The following is a 14150-nucleotide window of genomic DNA, read 5'->3' as shown; positions in this document are numbered from 1 at the left end:
CAGCTGTTTAACAAAGTACCAGGTTTATAGGAAGAACACCAGTTAAATGGTAAAAAAAGGTAAAAAAAATCAGAGTCCTTGAAGTATGGAAATCTGTGTACTGTCCATTTATCTGTGCAGACAGCTACAAAGTAGGGTTGGAGGGCCAAACTGAGCATGTGAGATTTGTATGCTATAAAATTGCTGCATAGAGTTAGTTTGTGCAGTGCTTGAGACATTCCTCTTTATATTAGTCAAGGAATCATTAACAAAAGCTAGGTGAGAGTGGAACTCATAAACCAACTGTTCCCTCTTACAGTTTGCCTGATCTCTGCTGCTAATTTTTTGTCTAATTTTAAAGTAATGTTAGATGCATCTGGCAAAACTAGTCTGACAGTGTTTTCTATTTACAGCTGGTAGTAAAGATGTTTCTTTTCTGAGGCATATCTGTATTGTTTTTGGCTCGTATGTTGTCTGTGACAGCAATCTTGCCTGGAAAAAATGAGGACTTCTTTTGGAAAACCAATACATGGAATGGAAGAAGAAAAATATTTGCTGTAGGCAAAAGGTGCATTTGTCGTACTGTGCCTCTGTCTTAGTGTTTGTTTCTAATCACATCCGTGACTCAGCTGTAATGTCTATGTACACATGCTTGTGCGTGGCCCCCTCTCCCCCATATTCAAATTATTTGTCTCCAAAAGTCTAGTGACCTGCCTTGCAAGAAATCATAAATCGTTTTGCTGTGATGTGTAGAAACACCTGATGCTTGCTTGCTTCAGACTCTGACATTTCTGACATGTAAAACATGTTTCTTTCTGCTGGGTTTGTCACTCAGGGAACATGAGACTGCCTTTAACATTCTTTTGCTGGATAAACAGAGCCATCTCAGATCTGTGCTGTTCTTGAACTCCAGTGAAAGGGACGCTGTGGAGTATCAAAGATGAATCTTCTCTCTTTCTGATGATTACCTTGTGCAATACAAAAATTAATATTCATCTTGTGTCTTTTGTAAGAATCACAAGTTGATTAGCCAATGCATAATTCAGTGAGTTAATTTTCAAGTTCTGAAAAACATGTGTTTTCTGCCGTAGTGCCTTAGAGGTACATTTAGGCCTAGAATATCTTTGCTGAGCACATACAAATATGAAAGTAGGTGTATTTCCGGCTCTAAAGAGCAAGCAAAAACAACCTATTAACAAAAAGATCTAGTAATTTCAATTTAGCTTGGTGCAGTTGTATGTAGTTGTCATCTCTGCAATGTTACAAGAAGAATATTGTACAGTTGACAAACTGTTGATGTTTTTAGAATTATTTCTCAGGGTGAACATTTAAATAATGAGAAGAAAAGCAAGCAAGCATAGATTTCCTGTCAGTGCTTCAATTATACAAAATATTCTGTACTAGATTGTAAAAGATTACATGTGGACCTCAGCGATTTAAGTAATTTGGCTAAATTATATAGTGTATTAATAATTGATCCAAGCAGTCATCTTCTTTTCATAATTTTTAAAGAGGCATACATTGAGGTTTCAGTTTTGTCTGTAATTTGTGCTGCATATAAATTACGAGGGTTAACCTAAAAGGCATTCTTCCTTTGAGCTTGCCAGCATAAAAAAGAAGTATGTCTGGCTTTAACTTGAGAAAGACGGCAGAAGTGCATATTTGCGGTATTACACATAACAGTGATGATTTGACTGAATAGTTTCATTCTTACATGGAGCATCAGCATATCGATTGTGTTAGAAGGAAATGGAAATGACTGGTATGAGACAAATAATGATGGAGGAGACAGTGAAGAAGCACATTTTCTAGTAGATAGTGCAGTAGCTGGATGGAAGACAATTAATAGGATTACTTATTTTGATCTTCTGCTGCATGCCAGATTGGAAAATCCATGTGTCAATAATATTTTTAGAAGTGCTTTATGTTGGTCCTGTAATTGAAAAAGTGTTTCTTCACTAACTTATTTCTTTTCTTTTCAAGGCTAGTGTCCTTCCTGACCACGGCAGAGTATCTGTGACAGTGACAGTTCCTAACACCATAGAAATTGCTGTCGTAGGCCGTTCTGCAGTAAGAGCAGCCTTCCACACGGCCAGCTACTCAACCCTCCTTCTTTTCACAAGAAAAAAGCATGAATGAGAGGGAACAAATATCTCCGAAGTGCTGCCCCTTTCTGAAGTCCTCACAATTGAAACCTTTGTGATTCCACGCAGTATGTGACCCCTTTTCCCCTTGTTGAATGGGAACCATCCAACAATCTGATCTCATTCACAGCAGCCCTGTAGTCATTTTTAGCTTCTTGTAGCCTATTTTGTGTTAGTACAATGCACATCTCAAAGCACCAAACCGACCTGTGATTGCTTTTCAGACAAGATGTGTATTCAATGAAAAAGAAAGGTGCAGTTTCCAGGTGAACAAAACAACATCAGTGGTTGTCTGCTAGACACTTACATGGGCCTTTTATCCACACCAAGACCTGTGCACTTTTCACATCAGCTCTGATTTGTGTCTTGAAGTAACAAACCTATGTTTGTGTAACTAAACTAACACAATACTAAGCAAAGCATCCAAACAATTGTCCCTTGAACCATCCCTCTTTTGATATCCACTTAACACAAAATGACCCTCCTCTGTGGCTATTGTGTTGCTAACTTTCCATTACATGCTCCAAAAGATGTAGCGGCCTGTACAGTAACTCTGCAAACCAGTGTGGTCTGAGGAGAATGTGAGGATCAGGAGGTTGCTTTAGTACAACTCAGTGGCATTGCCTGGCCAGTCTCTGCTGTTTTCTGGTGAAAAACAAACAAAATAAGATTTAAAGTCAAGTCCTCTCTTCTTCTGCCCTTCTCCTCTTGGCATACTCTGTGTTTTGCAGTCTACTGCAATGACATTTCTGGTTCTTGCCTTCAGTTTCACAGCTGATGGACTCAACAGGGCAGGTTTTTGCATGAGATGAAGCTAACCAATTTTCAACCACTGTACTGAACCACAACAGACACTGTGCCTTCATTCTTTCTCAGCCTTGGAATATAAGCTCTCATATCATGTAATCTGTGTGGATATATCTGGTCAGCAGTATCGGTTGACTACATGAGGGCAGAGAGAATGGATGCATAGCATTTTGATATTTTCAGGCAATGTTTGAGGAGGACCCTGAGAAAGCTGAGGGAGTTCTTGTTGTTAATCTCCAAGCAGGGACAGAATTTCTCAGGAAAACTCAGACGAAATAATGATGGATCCTGTTTTTTGCAGATCTTAGCAAAAGGTATGAAATTAAGTTATGCAAACAAATAATTAAGTACAACAGCCAGAAAAGATGGCCTCCATCACAGACCGCAGTCTTTTTTAAAAGTATAGCAGGACAGTCAACACTTTTGGCCAAAGTGTCAAAAACAAGTTTTCAGTGACTGTAAATGAGATGGGTGGTACAGATTTGTCTGCTTCAACCTCAAAATCCTACCCTCTAAGTAATATTGAGTTTCTCTCTCAGTGTAAGTACAGCTTTAAGGTCTGTTGCTGGCTGCTCTCATTTCTTTGTGTTCAGAAAAGATATTGCAATGTTTGGCTGCCATTTGGAAATATCTCTGCTTCACTGAGCTATTTTATCTGTATTCATCATTGTTTCAAAGTCTTTTTTCTCTTTGTTTACTGATCCTATTAGCATATTTTTGCAGCTGAAAACCATCAAACAATTACTGTGTGGAGTTTGTGGTATGATTACTATGCTTTAGAAGTGGTCTTTTTCCTTAACTGAACTGTAATACACTATTTGTCCTTGGTTTTGAAGCATTAGCCAACTGTTCATTTGGCAGTCCCTGTACCACATTTGCAATTGGGTGATAGTGTAATGGATGTGTAGCTGGTTTGCATGGCCACTGTTATGATTTTCAAGCTTCCCAACAGCTACAGGCTCAAACTTGATCTCTTGAGAGGGGAAAGAATTAATCCAAGTTTTAAGTAAATAAAATTATTCATTAAACAAATAAGAGGCTGGTCCTACCCCTCATACACCTGTGAATAGAAACCTGGGAAGGGCTATAACTGCAGCACTTCTGTAACATTCCCGTTTGAGATTTTAAAATGCTTTTCAACTGGTAATCACATCAGGATTGTCACATTCCCGTCACGCATGCATCAGTTCCAGTTTACTTACAAGGAAACTGAGGCAAGAGAAGAGGTGAGTTGTTAATGAATTCCCAGGAAAAGAATGGAAAAGGTGTGATTTCAAAGCCAGGTATGTTAGCTCTCAGTTCTCTCCAATCACAAAACCAATGTTGTGGAAGGTAGTCTACTTTTTGTAGTACTTTTTTCCTTTCAAAAGCTACCCATACTTTCACTTGCTGGGAACATGACTTCTATTCAATCTTTTGATGACTGATCCTGCACCAAACAGAGGCCAAAATGTTTAACGATATTTTAATAATGAGATATGTCTACTGTTTTATGGTTATAGTATAGTATTCTGGATAGGTTATTCATGATTACCTCTTACCCATCCTATATTTTTTTGGTTGGTTACACTGGCTGTCACACTAGGTGATTGGATTAGTTTGTACCAATCAAACAATGTTACAACATTAGTTTCATCCCACTGAGAAGTTCCTCTGAAATTGTTAGAAGCTACTTGTAAATTAGAGTCAGGAATTCACATTCATTTATTATAAATCTCCACAAATGCAGAATAACAGCCTGGACCTGGCCTTGCCTTGCTTTCTGGGTCCATGTTTACAGTTTTACTTAGCCTTTGGCAGAATAAGTTGACCTACTGTCAATAAATATTCTACGGGGAAAGTCCGAAAAACTGGGTTTTATATCTCATATTGCCTACTTCACGTTTAAATTTTATGCTTTCCAGATCTCTTATTTACATTTATTTCAAAATTAACATCTTAACAGAAACCAGCCATGGTCATGCCTGACTTAGGTGAACAAATGCACCTATCATCATAGCCAGAATTAATTCTTTTACCTCATGGAGAACAGTTCTGAATTTAATGAGCCTCCAAGAGATCTGATTTTCACCACTCCGTCTTACTAAAAACTCTAATCTGACCAACAGATGTTTATAAAGCAGCAGAGGATGTTTCTGTTTTATCTGATCTTGTGGGGTTTCTGTTTGTTGTTTTTTCTTTTACACATGTAACTCCACTCTGCTCAAGGCATAGCTCTTTTGTTCTCTTTTCATATGGTTGAAATACACCTAGACTGCGTGCACAGTGATATTTCTACCACATAGATCCACTAATCATGTTTTTGCAGAAGTTGTGTGTAGAAGTCCCCTCATATCTTCTCACTTTTTTCAAAGACTATACTTTTCAGCTCTATATGAAGTGTATTTCCTATCTTCCTTTTTAAAATATTCCTTCTTACATCCACATCCTGTCTTTCATTTGATTTATTATGCCCTGTTCAGTAGGAGATATTTAATAAATATCACAGAAAGTGAAGTACAGCTGGGTGAATACCTAGTAGTGATATGCATTATTGTGAAATGATATGTGTCAAAAATCAGGAAGCAAATTCCACAGTTAATCAGAGCTATATTAACAAAAGTTTTTTCAATACTAGTAAAAAGTTTTGCTGGTCTAGTCTAGAGTCATCACTATATGACTGAACAACACATTGTTTGCAGTTATAATTGTTTTTTGCCTTATTGCAATGAGTTTCATGTCGGAAGACATGATGGTATGGAAATTATTATTGCTCTTTGTGGATTAATTATGGAGCATAAAATCAAGGTATAATAAAAAACTGGACATGGGGAAAGACTGGGATTATATAAGAGAGAAAGACATTAGGGAGAGACAATGACAGAAGTATTAATACTGATGGGAGTTTGTTTATTCCTACTAAGCACAGAAAACCTGTGGAAAACACTGCTGCCAAAAAGTATCCCCAAGAAGTCAAAAGAGGATACAGAATTAATACTGATTATTGGAAAACCCTCATTTACGTGAAATAGAACAAAGTTAGATATACATGAAAACTCTTAAACATTGGGTTACAATTAAATGGAAAAAGAAATAAAAAGAACTCTTAACAGTGGCCAGGCTGTTTCCAAATTACCCTTCTTTTCTTTAATATTTTCCCCAAAGGAACTACTTCTCTTTAAGGATTCTTGACTAGACAGACAGCTAGTTTTTTGTGTAGTTGTTCTGGGAAAATCGATCCTGTGTCTTGGTCAGTTTACTATTCACCAAAGATGTCTGTGCCAACATGAGTTGGTGTCTCCATCTTGTAATGCTCTACTAGTGTGAGTTTAAAAAACAATGCCCATTTCTGCAAGCAGCTTTATTTTAGATGTTTGAAAGATATTTTCTTTTCATACTTCCAGATTTTGTTATCTCCACTGAAACATAGTTAGTAATGGCAAGAGCTAAAGAGGTCATTGACCGCTTAGGTTCAATAACATTCAGGAGTAGCAATCCTCTACTCGTAATTTTTACCAAAAAGCCCCCACCAAAATCCATCAGGAAGAAAATGCATAACAGAGGAAAAGGGAGGAAAATATTAGTGCATTAACAACTGAGAATGTATTAAGTATTTATGGTTGATATTTATGCTTTTGTAATTAAGTAACAGTTTTGCTTGCTCTGTCAGTACTCATTCAGAAATGCACTGGTTTACCACACTGTATCATCCTAAGGCACAAAAGCCAGGAAATGGATCATCTTGATTCTGAGAAGGCCTGTTTCATGTGGCTATAGTATCCTAACCAGTGACACTTACAGAAAATGAAGCAACTCTTTTGTACCATCAATTAGCCCTTCCGCTGTTTACCTAGAGGTGCAGCTTGGCCCATCATCTATTCTGTATACATCTAAGGATATATATCTCTCAGTTTTATATTATAAAAGGTTTTCCTATTCTCAGCAAGGTTTCACAGAATCACAGAATGGTTTGGGTTGGAAGGGACCTTTAAAGACCATCTAGTCCAACCCCCCTGCAATGAGCAGGGAAATCTTCAACCAGATCAGGTTACTCAGAGCCCTGTCCAGCCTGACCTTGAATGTTTCCAGGGATGGGGCATCTACCACCTCTCTGGGCAACTCATTTCACTAAAACCTGCCCTGGACTGGTCAAGTCTTACTCTCTTTGCCCCAGGATGCTGTTTATCCCTCCATGTCTTCTTCTCCCACCCACAAGGCCCACCCTCTATTTTGGGAGCCACTGCGGATGCAGTGATGCTATGGATTTGCTATGGCTTGGCCTTAGAGAAGGATGACTATTTTTTTTTCACTGCAGCCTTCTGATGTGTAGGGATCACGGGTTCAAGTTGCAAAATTTAGAGCCAGATGTCTAGAGCCCCAAAGTTCAGGGATATCTGGATGGAGGGTTTTGGGTTCTGCCTTGAATTTCTGATTGAAGGAAACCTTGAGTCCTGGAGGCTTCTCTCCCAGGAACCAAAGGCTTCCAGTTAGAAATGTGCACAATGTCTGATGAGGACACAGACTGCTCAGGGCTCTCTTGGCCTTTAGACCATGTCTGTTGAAAGATGATCCTGATCCAGGTAGTGAGAGATGCCATCCCAGCCTGGACCTGTGCTGGGATTCTCTTGCAAATGCAGAGCTCAAGTACAGTCCCAGGGGGATGAAGTTTTCTGGCTCAAGCTTTGCTTTGAGGTTTTGGGGAACATCAACACGAAGGCTCAGAGTTAGGTTGGAGGAGAAAGTAATCTGTACTACTCTGCCCAAGGCTGCGTGGGCAGATGGCAGGAGAGTGAAGACCCCTGTTGAGAGGTACGTAGCTGCCTCTTGGTGAGCAAGCATGGATGCCAAAAAGGGGTGGGAGGCCGAAGAAAAATCTAGAAAATGGGAAAGAAGGAAATGCTCATTTTTCACCGTGGCTACCAGGGGAATCCTAAAGGGATGCACACTAGTATCTGAGCTGTACAACAGATTCATAAATGATCTGGAAACAGGTGACAGGGAGATGACAATACTTAACAATTTAAGTGAATTATTTCAGGTAGTTAAAACCACAGAGAGGTGGGGAAAGATGTCAACATCACTGTGGATACTGTTTTGAAATTTCAACTCAAATCTCAGTTGCTGTCAGAAAGGCAAATTGAATGTTAGAAGTTGTTAGGATGAAGGTGAACAGGAAAAGGAAAACATGAGACTTGTGGCTGGACTTCATGTTGCAGGAACATCCTGGATAATGTGCAGCCCAATGCAGAAGGAGTGATGGAGGTGGGAAGAATGGAGCAGTTTCCATAGGAAGAGAGGATTAATGGATGAGACCCCTTAGGGCTATAAAAAACCTGTCCTTGGAGATTTCATACAGACAGAAATATCAAATTATGACTGGTGTGAAGAAGAGGAGCAGGGAATGGTTTATTCATTGTCTCTTTTCTAACCCAGAAATGAATGGCTGTGAAATGAAATTATTTGGCATCAGGTTTAAAGCAAACAAAAGGAAATAGTTTTTCATGCAGTGCGTAATTAAATTGGGGAGTTTGTTGGCACCAAGTATTTTGGAGGCCAGAGGTATAAAGGGGTACAAAAAGCAATTAGATTAATTCAAAGCTCAGCAAGGGCTGCTAGCTGTAGGATTCAGATGCAGCCCCCAGCCTGGGAACCTCTCACAGGTGGATGGATGGTTAGCAGCTGGAAGGCTGAGTGGGAAGGAAGCGTCTCCATATGTTCATAACTTTTGTGTACGTTTCTCCTGCATATCTCATGTCAGTCACTGTTAAAAACAAGATATCGGGCTAGACAACCCTTTCTGAAGGTGTTTCTTCCCATGGTGCAGACCCGAGTTAATGTGTTGTTATCCTGTGTAGATTACCAACCTCTACACAGGTGGGTGTGGGTGTCCCATGGTGTCCTGCAGTGGGACTCAGTCCTTCAGGTGGTCTCTTGTGGTCCCCAGGTTCATGTAGCTCTGGTAAATGCCTTCTAAGGCTCTGAGGTCCATCTCTTATAGCTATTTCCAGTCTTCTGCTCAGCTCTTTAAACTCCTCATTGATCTGAGCTTGCTGCTCAGCACTTTTTTTTCTGCTGGAGAACACAGCACACATGGACTAGAAGAAGGAAATCCTGACTGACACGCGACCATATGAGCCTGAATAAATCTACCGCTGGACCCATCAAGGTGGTTTGCCTATCTCTGGCATGCCATGCTGCTCTTTCTGCAAGCTGGAGGCCAGCAAGGGGTTTGACCTTAAAAGAGGAGGTCTTTGAAACCTTTTAAAAGCTTTCCCCAACTTCTGCCATGCTCCCCTCCTGTCTGACTGCTAAAGTGAGAGCTTTCCAGGCAATGGAAACCAAGAAACATTGTGTGGGATTCTGGACTGAAAAATTTTAGTTTCTTTAAGTCATCTGGCCCAGACCTCTGACAGGTACTAGTGGAAGTCTTGAGGAAGTCCTTTTGCAGGGCAGGACTCTGGAACACCAGGTTTTGAGATAGATTTTTATCCAGGATCAGAAATTGTGCAATTCACACCAAGGTCCCTAAACCCTCTGCAGCAAAGATGAGGTTGAAATTGAAGCTTCTACAGCTTTCAGACACAGTACTCTGGGGGGACTGCAGGCATTTCCAAGGCTAGGACACTGTATCTTATGGTGTGTCCCAGGTTAGTGACAATGAAGCCCATTGCATAGTCATGAGCCCAGGGAATCCTACTTTTGGTTTGCAGTATCACCCAAGCAGCATTTTTTAAAAGTGCAATTCTATTTTACACACACAAAAAAAGTAACAATAACAAAACAAAAACTACAACCAACTAGTTCTATTGTGGAGAGGACCGCTGGTAACAAATGATGAGGGTCCCAATACCTCTGACAGTACTAAGGGTAGTAGAGTGAGAAGAAACATAAGGAGGGTGTGGGGTGAGCAATCCTGCTTTTTTTTGCAAAGCCCTAGAAAGCAACATGTATTTCCAATAGATGATCTGTATTTTGCCTTTTGGGATAACTTACAGTGTTTTCCATACAGATCTTTCCTGGCTGAATTCTAGCAGCCTCTGTCATCCCAGAGTCTTTGTACATAGAATGTGCATGTATGATTTCACCACCATTTTTAATGCCAAAATCCAGCCAGATGAGTTCAGTGAAGGAACATGTGTTTTTACTGTGTCTGAATTTGGCTCATAAGCTGTTACAGTGATGTTCCTTAAAGAAGTAGCTGGTGGAAGACTCCAATTCTTTGTTCTGCTTTGCTGCTGTTCTACTTTCTGACATTGAATTACTCAGGCAAGATGTTTCATTTGAATAACTATGGTATAAATTACCAGTGTTGTTCTTCCCTAGCATTTGCTTGACAAACTAATTACCGATACAGTTTTGTGCAGCCTGTGGATTTGCAAGTCTGTGTAAGGTGGCAGCTGAGGGTTTGGCTTGTGTAAATTAATTATAGGTGCAATTGACCTTGTGTGAAAGTGGCTGTGGCATATATAAGATTAAGAGCCATTGTGTTAGGCTGTCACTATGAAGCACCTGCTCTTTGTATTTCTGATTCAGTCAATGTAATGAGCAGGATTGCATCTAATAAGACAGTGTGATATCTCACTCTGGGAAGCAGGAGAGCAAGAGAAGGGAGGTAATATAGGAAGAGACTGTACCTCAGATGCCTCCATTACCTGATGCAGATGTGTAGAGCATCTATGATCTAACTTTATTACCACAGACTGTTGGGTTAAATGACATTCTGGTGATGTTAGGGCTGGCCTAACTTAGCTGCTGTGGGGGATGGTAATGCTACATGGGGTTATGCTAACTTTCCACTTGTGGGTGACATGCATCTGTTGGTAGTACCCATGAAGCCTGCTTAGATCTCCTGAGATATCTACCATGCAGGAAGGAGTCCTTAGGTCAACGAAAATCAGGCAAGGAGAGGACACAGTGTAGCTAAACATTGGCCTCCGTTTAGAGAGACATCTCCTTAGCAATATTCACGATCCTCAGGTTGTCCAGATATTTCATTACTTTGCTAAATTAGGGCTATCATTTGTTTACTTGTTTCTCAAAAAAGGTTTGGAAATTGTTACTTATATAGTTTGCCTGCTGTTCTGTTTTTCATCTTGAGATGGGGGAAAAGTTTTCAAGGATGCTTTCTCTTTTATTCTGCAGGTTTCATCATCTCCTGCTTTTTCCTCAACTCAAAGAATGATCTATGAAATCAGTTGATTGCTGCAGGGATGATTATGATTTCAGGTAGGGAATAAATGAAAGGGTCAGACATTTCTGTAAGAAAAAGTAGCTTGTAAAATTTTAGATGTCATTGGCAAAAATACATATATAGTGCCTTAAAATTTTTTTCTGAGTGTAGTAGTGCCTTCTAAGTGTTATGTGGGGCAGAATTACAAATACAGACAGAAAAACTATGGCATGAATAAGCTTTTACATTGACACCTGAAGTGCTGAACGCTGATGAGGCAAAATGCCAACGGCATGCTGTGGGGGTGATGCTTTATTGGAAAGTTTGGAAAATTTTCTAGACTGGATGCAATTTCTAGTTACATCAGCATAAACTGGAGTAAGTTTCCTGAAGTCAGTGGAAAGGGTGGCTCACTGGTGGTGAGATGTGAAGTGGGAAGCTCATCTTTCCTATATAAAGAACTCTGCACACTTTTTCTTATTCTTCCTTCTTGGTCTGAGGAAATTCGCTTCCCTCCTCAGGCATATTTCTTCTCTCTTCATCTTCCTTCTGGCTTCCTTTTTCTGGTCAAATGATCATGACCCCAATTTGACTAGTCTGCAAGGGTTTCTAGGTCTGTAGGGCGGGGCTAATGTTGGTGAAGCTGCAGAGAATAACCAGGGGTGGAAGGAACTTCTGGAGGTTTTTAGTTCAAACCCCTGCTCAAAACAGGTTCAATCCCACAACCTCTCTGGGCTAGCGTTTGACCATTCTGACAGTAAAATTTTTTTCTAATGGGAGTTTCCTAAGCTCGAGCTTGTGGTCAGAGTGAGTGAGCCTGAAAGTGAGAAACCTCATATTGTATTAATAATCTGTTGGTTATTGAATTAGAGTCCTGCCTTGTTGGAGTAAACAGAAATTTTCACAGAATCACAGAATGGTAGGGGTTGGAAGGGACCTCTGGAGATCATCTTGTCCAACCCCCCTGATTCAGCAGGGACACCCAGAGCAGGGGGCACAGGAACATGTTCAGGTGGGTTTTGAATGTCTTCGGGGAAGGGACTCCACAACCGCTCTGGGCAGCCTGTTCCACTGCTCTGTCGCCCTCACAGTAAATAAGCTTTTTCTCATATTGAGGTGGAACTTCCTGTGTTCTAACCTGTGCCCATTGCCCCTTGTCCTTTCACTGGGCACTATTGAAATGAGTCTAGTCCCATCATGCTGACACCCACCTTTCAGATATTTATAGGTATTGATGAAATCCCCCCTCAGTCTTCTCTTTTCCATTGACTTCAGACTATTTCCATTCAATGGTAGGGAAAGCAGCTATATTTTGCTGCTGAATTTGATGGATCTAGGATTAAATATTCCTACTGCAAAAAGCTGATATGAATGTGTTTGTTTCAGGTTTCTGAAGGGCTACCAAAGGGTGGTTTGAACTTCTATGGGGCTGTACAGAGAATTGAGTAATATTTAACAGCAACAAATGAAGTCATGATTGTAGTGGGGGGAAAAAAAGAGATGAAAAATGTACTGGTTCTCAGAAATTCACCAGAAAACTCAATAAGAATCGTGGAATTGTTCCGGGCACCTCAGACATACATGAGCATACACAGTGCCCAGCTTTTCCTATTAGAGCTTTTTCATTTAATATGTCCTTCATACCAGTGTTTTAGAATTAATTTATATTCCACAGTGTTGAACATCAACATTTCAAATTCACCGACAACAATTTAACTCTGTAACACAATACATGATCAAGTGCAGTTTGCATTGAGTATTTAGGCGTCTGTATACTGCTGATGTGTACAAATACCAGAAAGTATTCTCCACCAGGGACAGATCATTTACATGTACTTGTGATTGGCTTTCTTGGTCACCTGATGGCAGCTACTAGATTGCTGATGTGTGTTAGCTCACTTGTAGCTAACACACTTAAAAATTAAAGTCCTCAGAAGAGAGTCTCATAGAGCTACCCTGTTGTTTTACCTGCCTTTGTGTTACCCTGGATGATGTCTGGGGATGTTTGCGATGTACGGTGAGCAGCAGTCCTTCCAGCATCCAGTACGTCCAGTGAAAATGGAAATGGAGAGAATGTGTCCACCTGCAAATAAAAGGAACCAACATTAATGCTTTAAGCCAAAGCCATCATATGTGAGTATTTGGTTCTCTGAGATCTCTACCATCACAGAAGATGAATGTATGTAGCCCCTAACATGTAGATTTTGATGACAGCACACAAACATTGCTTTTAGTTGTAAGCTTCTGCAGTGGGTTGACCCTGGCTGGGTGCCAGGTGCCCATGAAAACTGCTTTATCACTCCCCCTCCTCAGCTGGACAGGGGGAGAGAAAATTAAACAAAAGGGTCATGGGTTGAGATAAGGACAGGGAGAGATCACTCACCAATTATCATCATGGCAAATGTGGGATATCTGGAAAGCAAAAGACACGTAGTGAACAATCCAGGCTCGGACTGCGCGGACTTAATCTGCCTGAGAACAAGAAGGCCTCAAGGATGTTGCGAGTTAAAACCAATGTATGTAGCTATTAGTAACAGCTGTGATTTTGTATTTCCCAAGACTTACGAAGTAGCATTGTACAAGCTTACTGTGGGAATGTGTGGGATGGCATTATGCCTTCCTGATAAGTTGCATTCCAAGATTGGCCACAGGTGCTACTCTGTCAACAGGGGCCGCATCCCATACCACCGGTGGGAGTGTCTCGTTACAGCATAGCAAAACAAGGCGGGAGTTGGCAATGCTGCTAGTAGCTATCCTATATGATAAAGCCCAAGGCCGTGCTGACCAACTAATAATAGGCTCGTGTATAATAAACAGTAGAGGCTTGTGTGTGATAAGGTGGTTGCAGAGCTATATTAACCGTGCTGTGTCTGTAATAAACTGGCATTTGCTTGATCATATTGGTCGTGTGCGGTGACCGTGACTTCCGCGTCAGCAGGCAAAACCGACTCGACTTGGGAAAATTAATTTAATCTATTGCCAATCAAATCAGAGAAGGATAATGAGAAATAAAACCTAAATTTTACACCGCACCTCTCCCTTCTTCCCAGGCTTAACTTCACTCCAGATTT

At 40.5% G+C, this 14150-nt stretch overlaps 1 protein-coding gene across 2 annotated transcripts in view; it reads right to left on the bottom strand.

The window, feature by feature from the left end:
- The window catches only part of LOC142052784 (prostatic acid phosphatase-like), a 60603-nt gene that overhangs the window by 26923 nt on the left and 19530 nt on the right, over window positions 1-14150 (bottom strand). For both annotated transcript variants that reach the window (XR_012658991.1, XR_012658992.1), the window contains exon 3: window positions 13048-13162. The gene's annotated coding sequence lies outside the window, so the exon portion shown is untranslated. The remainder of the gene's footprint in view (window positions 1-13047; window positions 13163-14150) is intronic.

The sequence above is a fragment of the Phalacrocorax aristotelis genome, chromosome 2, assembly GCF_949628215.1.
Source record: "Phalacrocorax aristotelis chromosome 2, bGulAri2.1, whole genome shotgun sequence".
Taxonomy (NCBI): domain Eukaryota; kingdom Metazoa; phylum Chordata; class Aves; order Suliformes; family Phalacrocoracidae; genus Phalacrocorax; species Phalacrocorax aristotelis.
The sequence above is the reverse complement of the archived record's forward strand: the minus strand, read 5'-3'. Positions and strand labels throughout refer to the sequence as shown.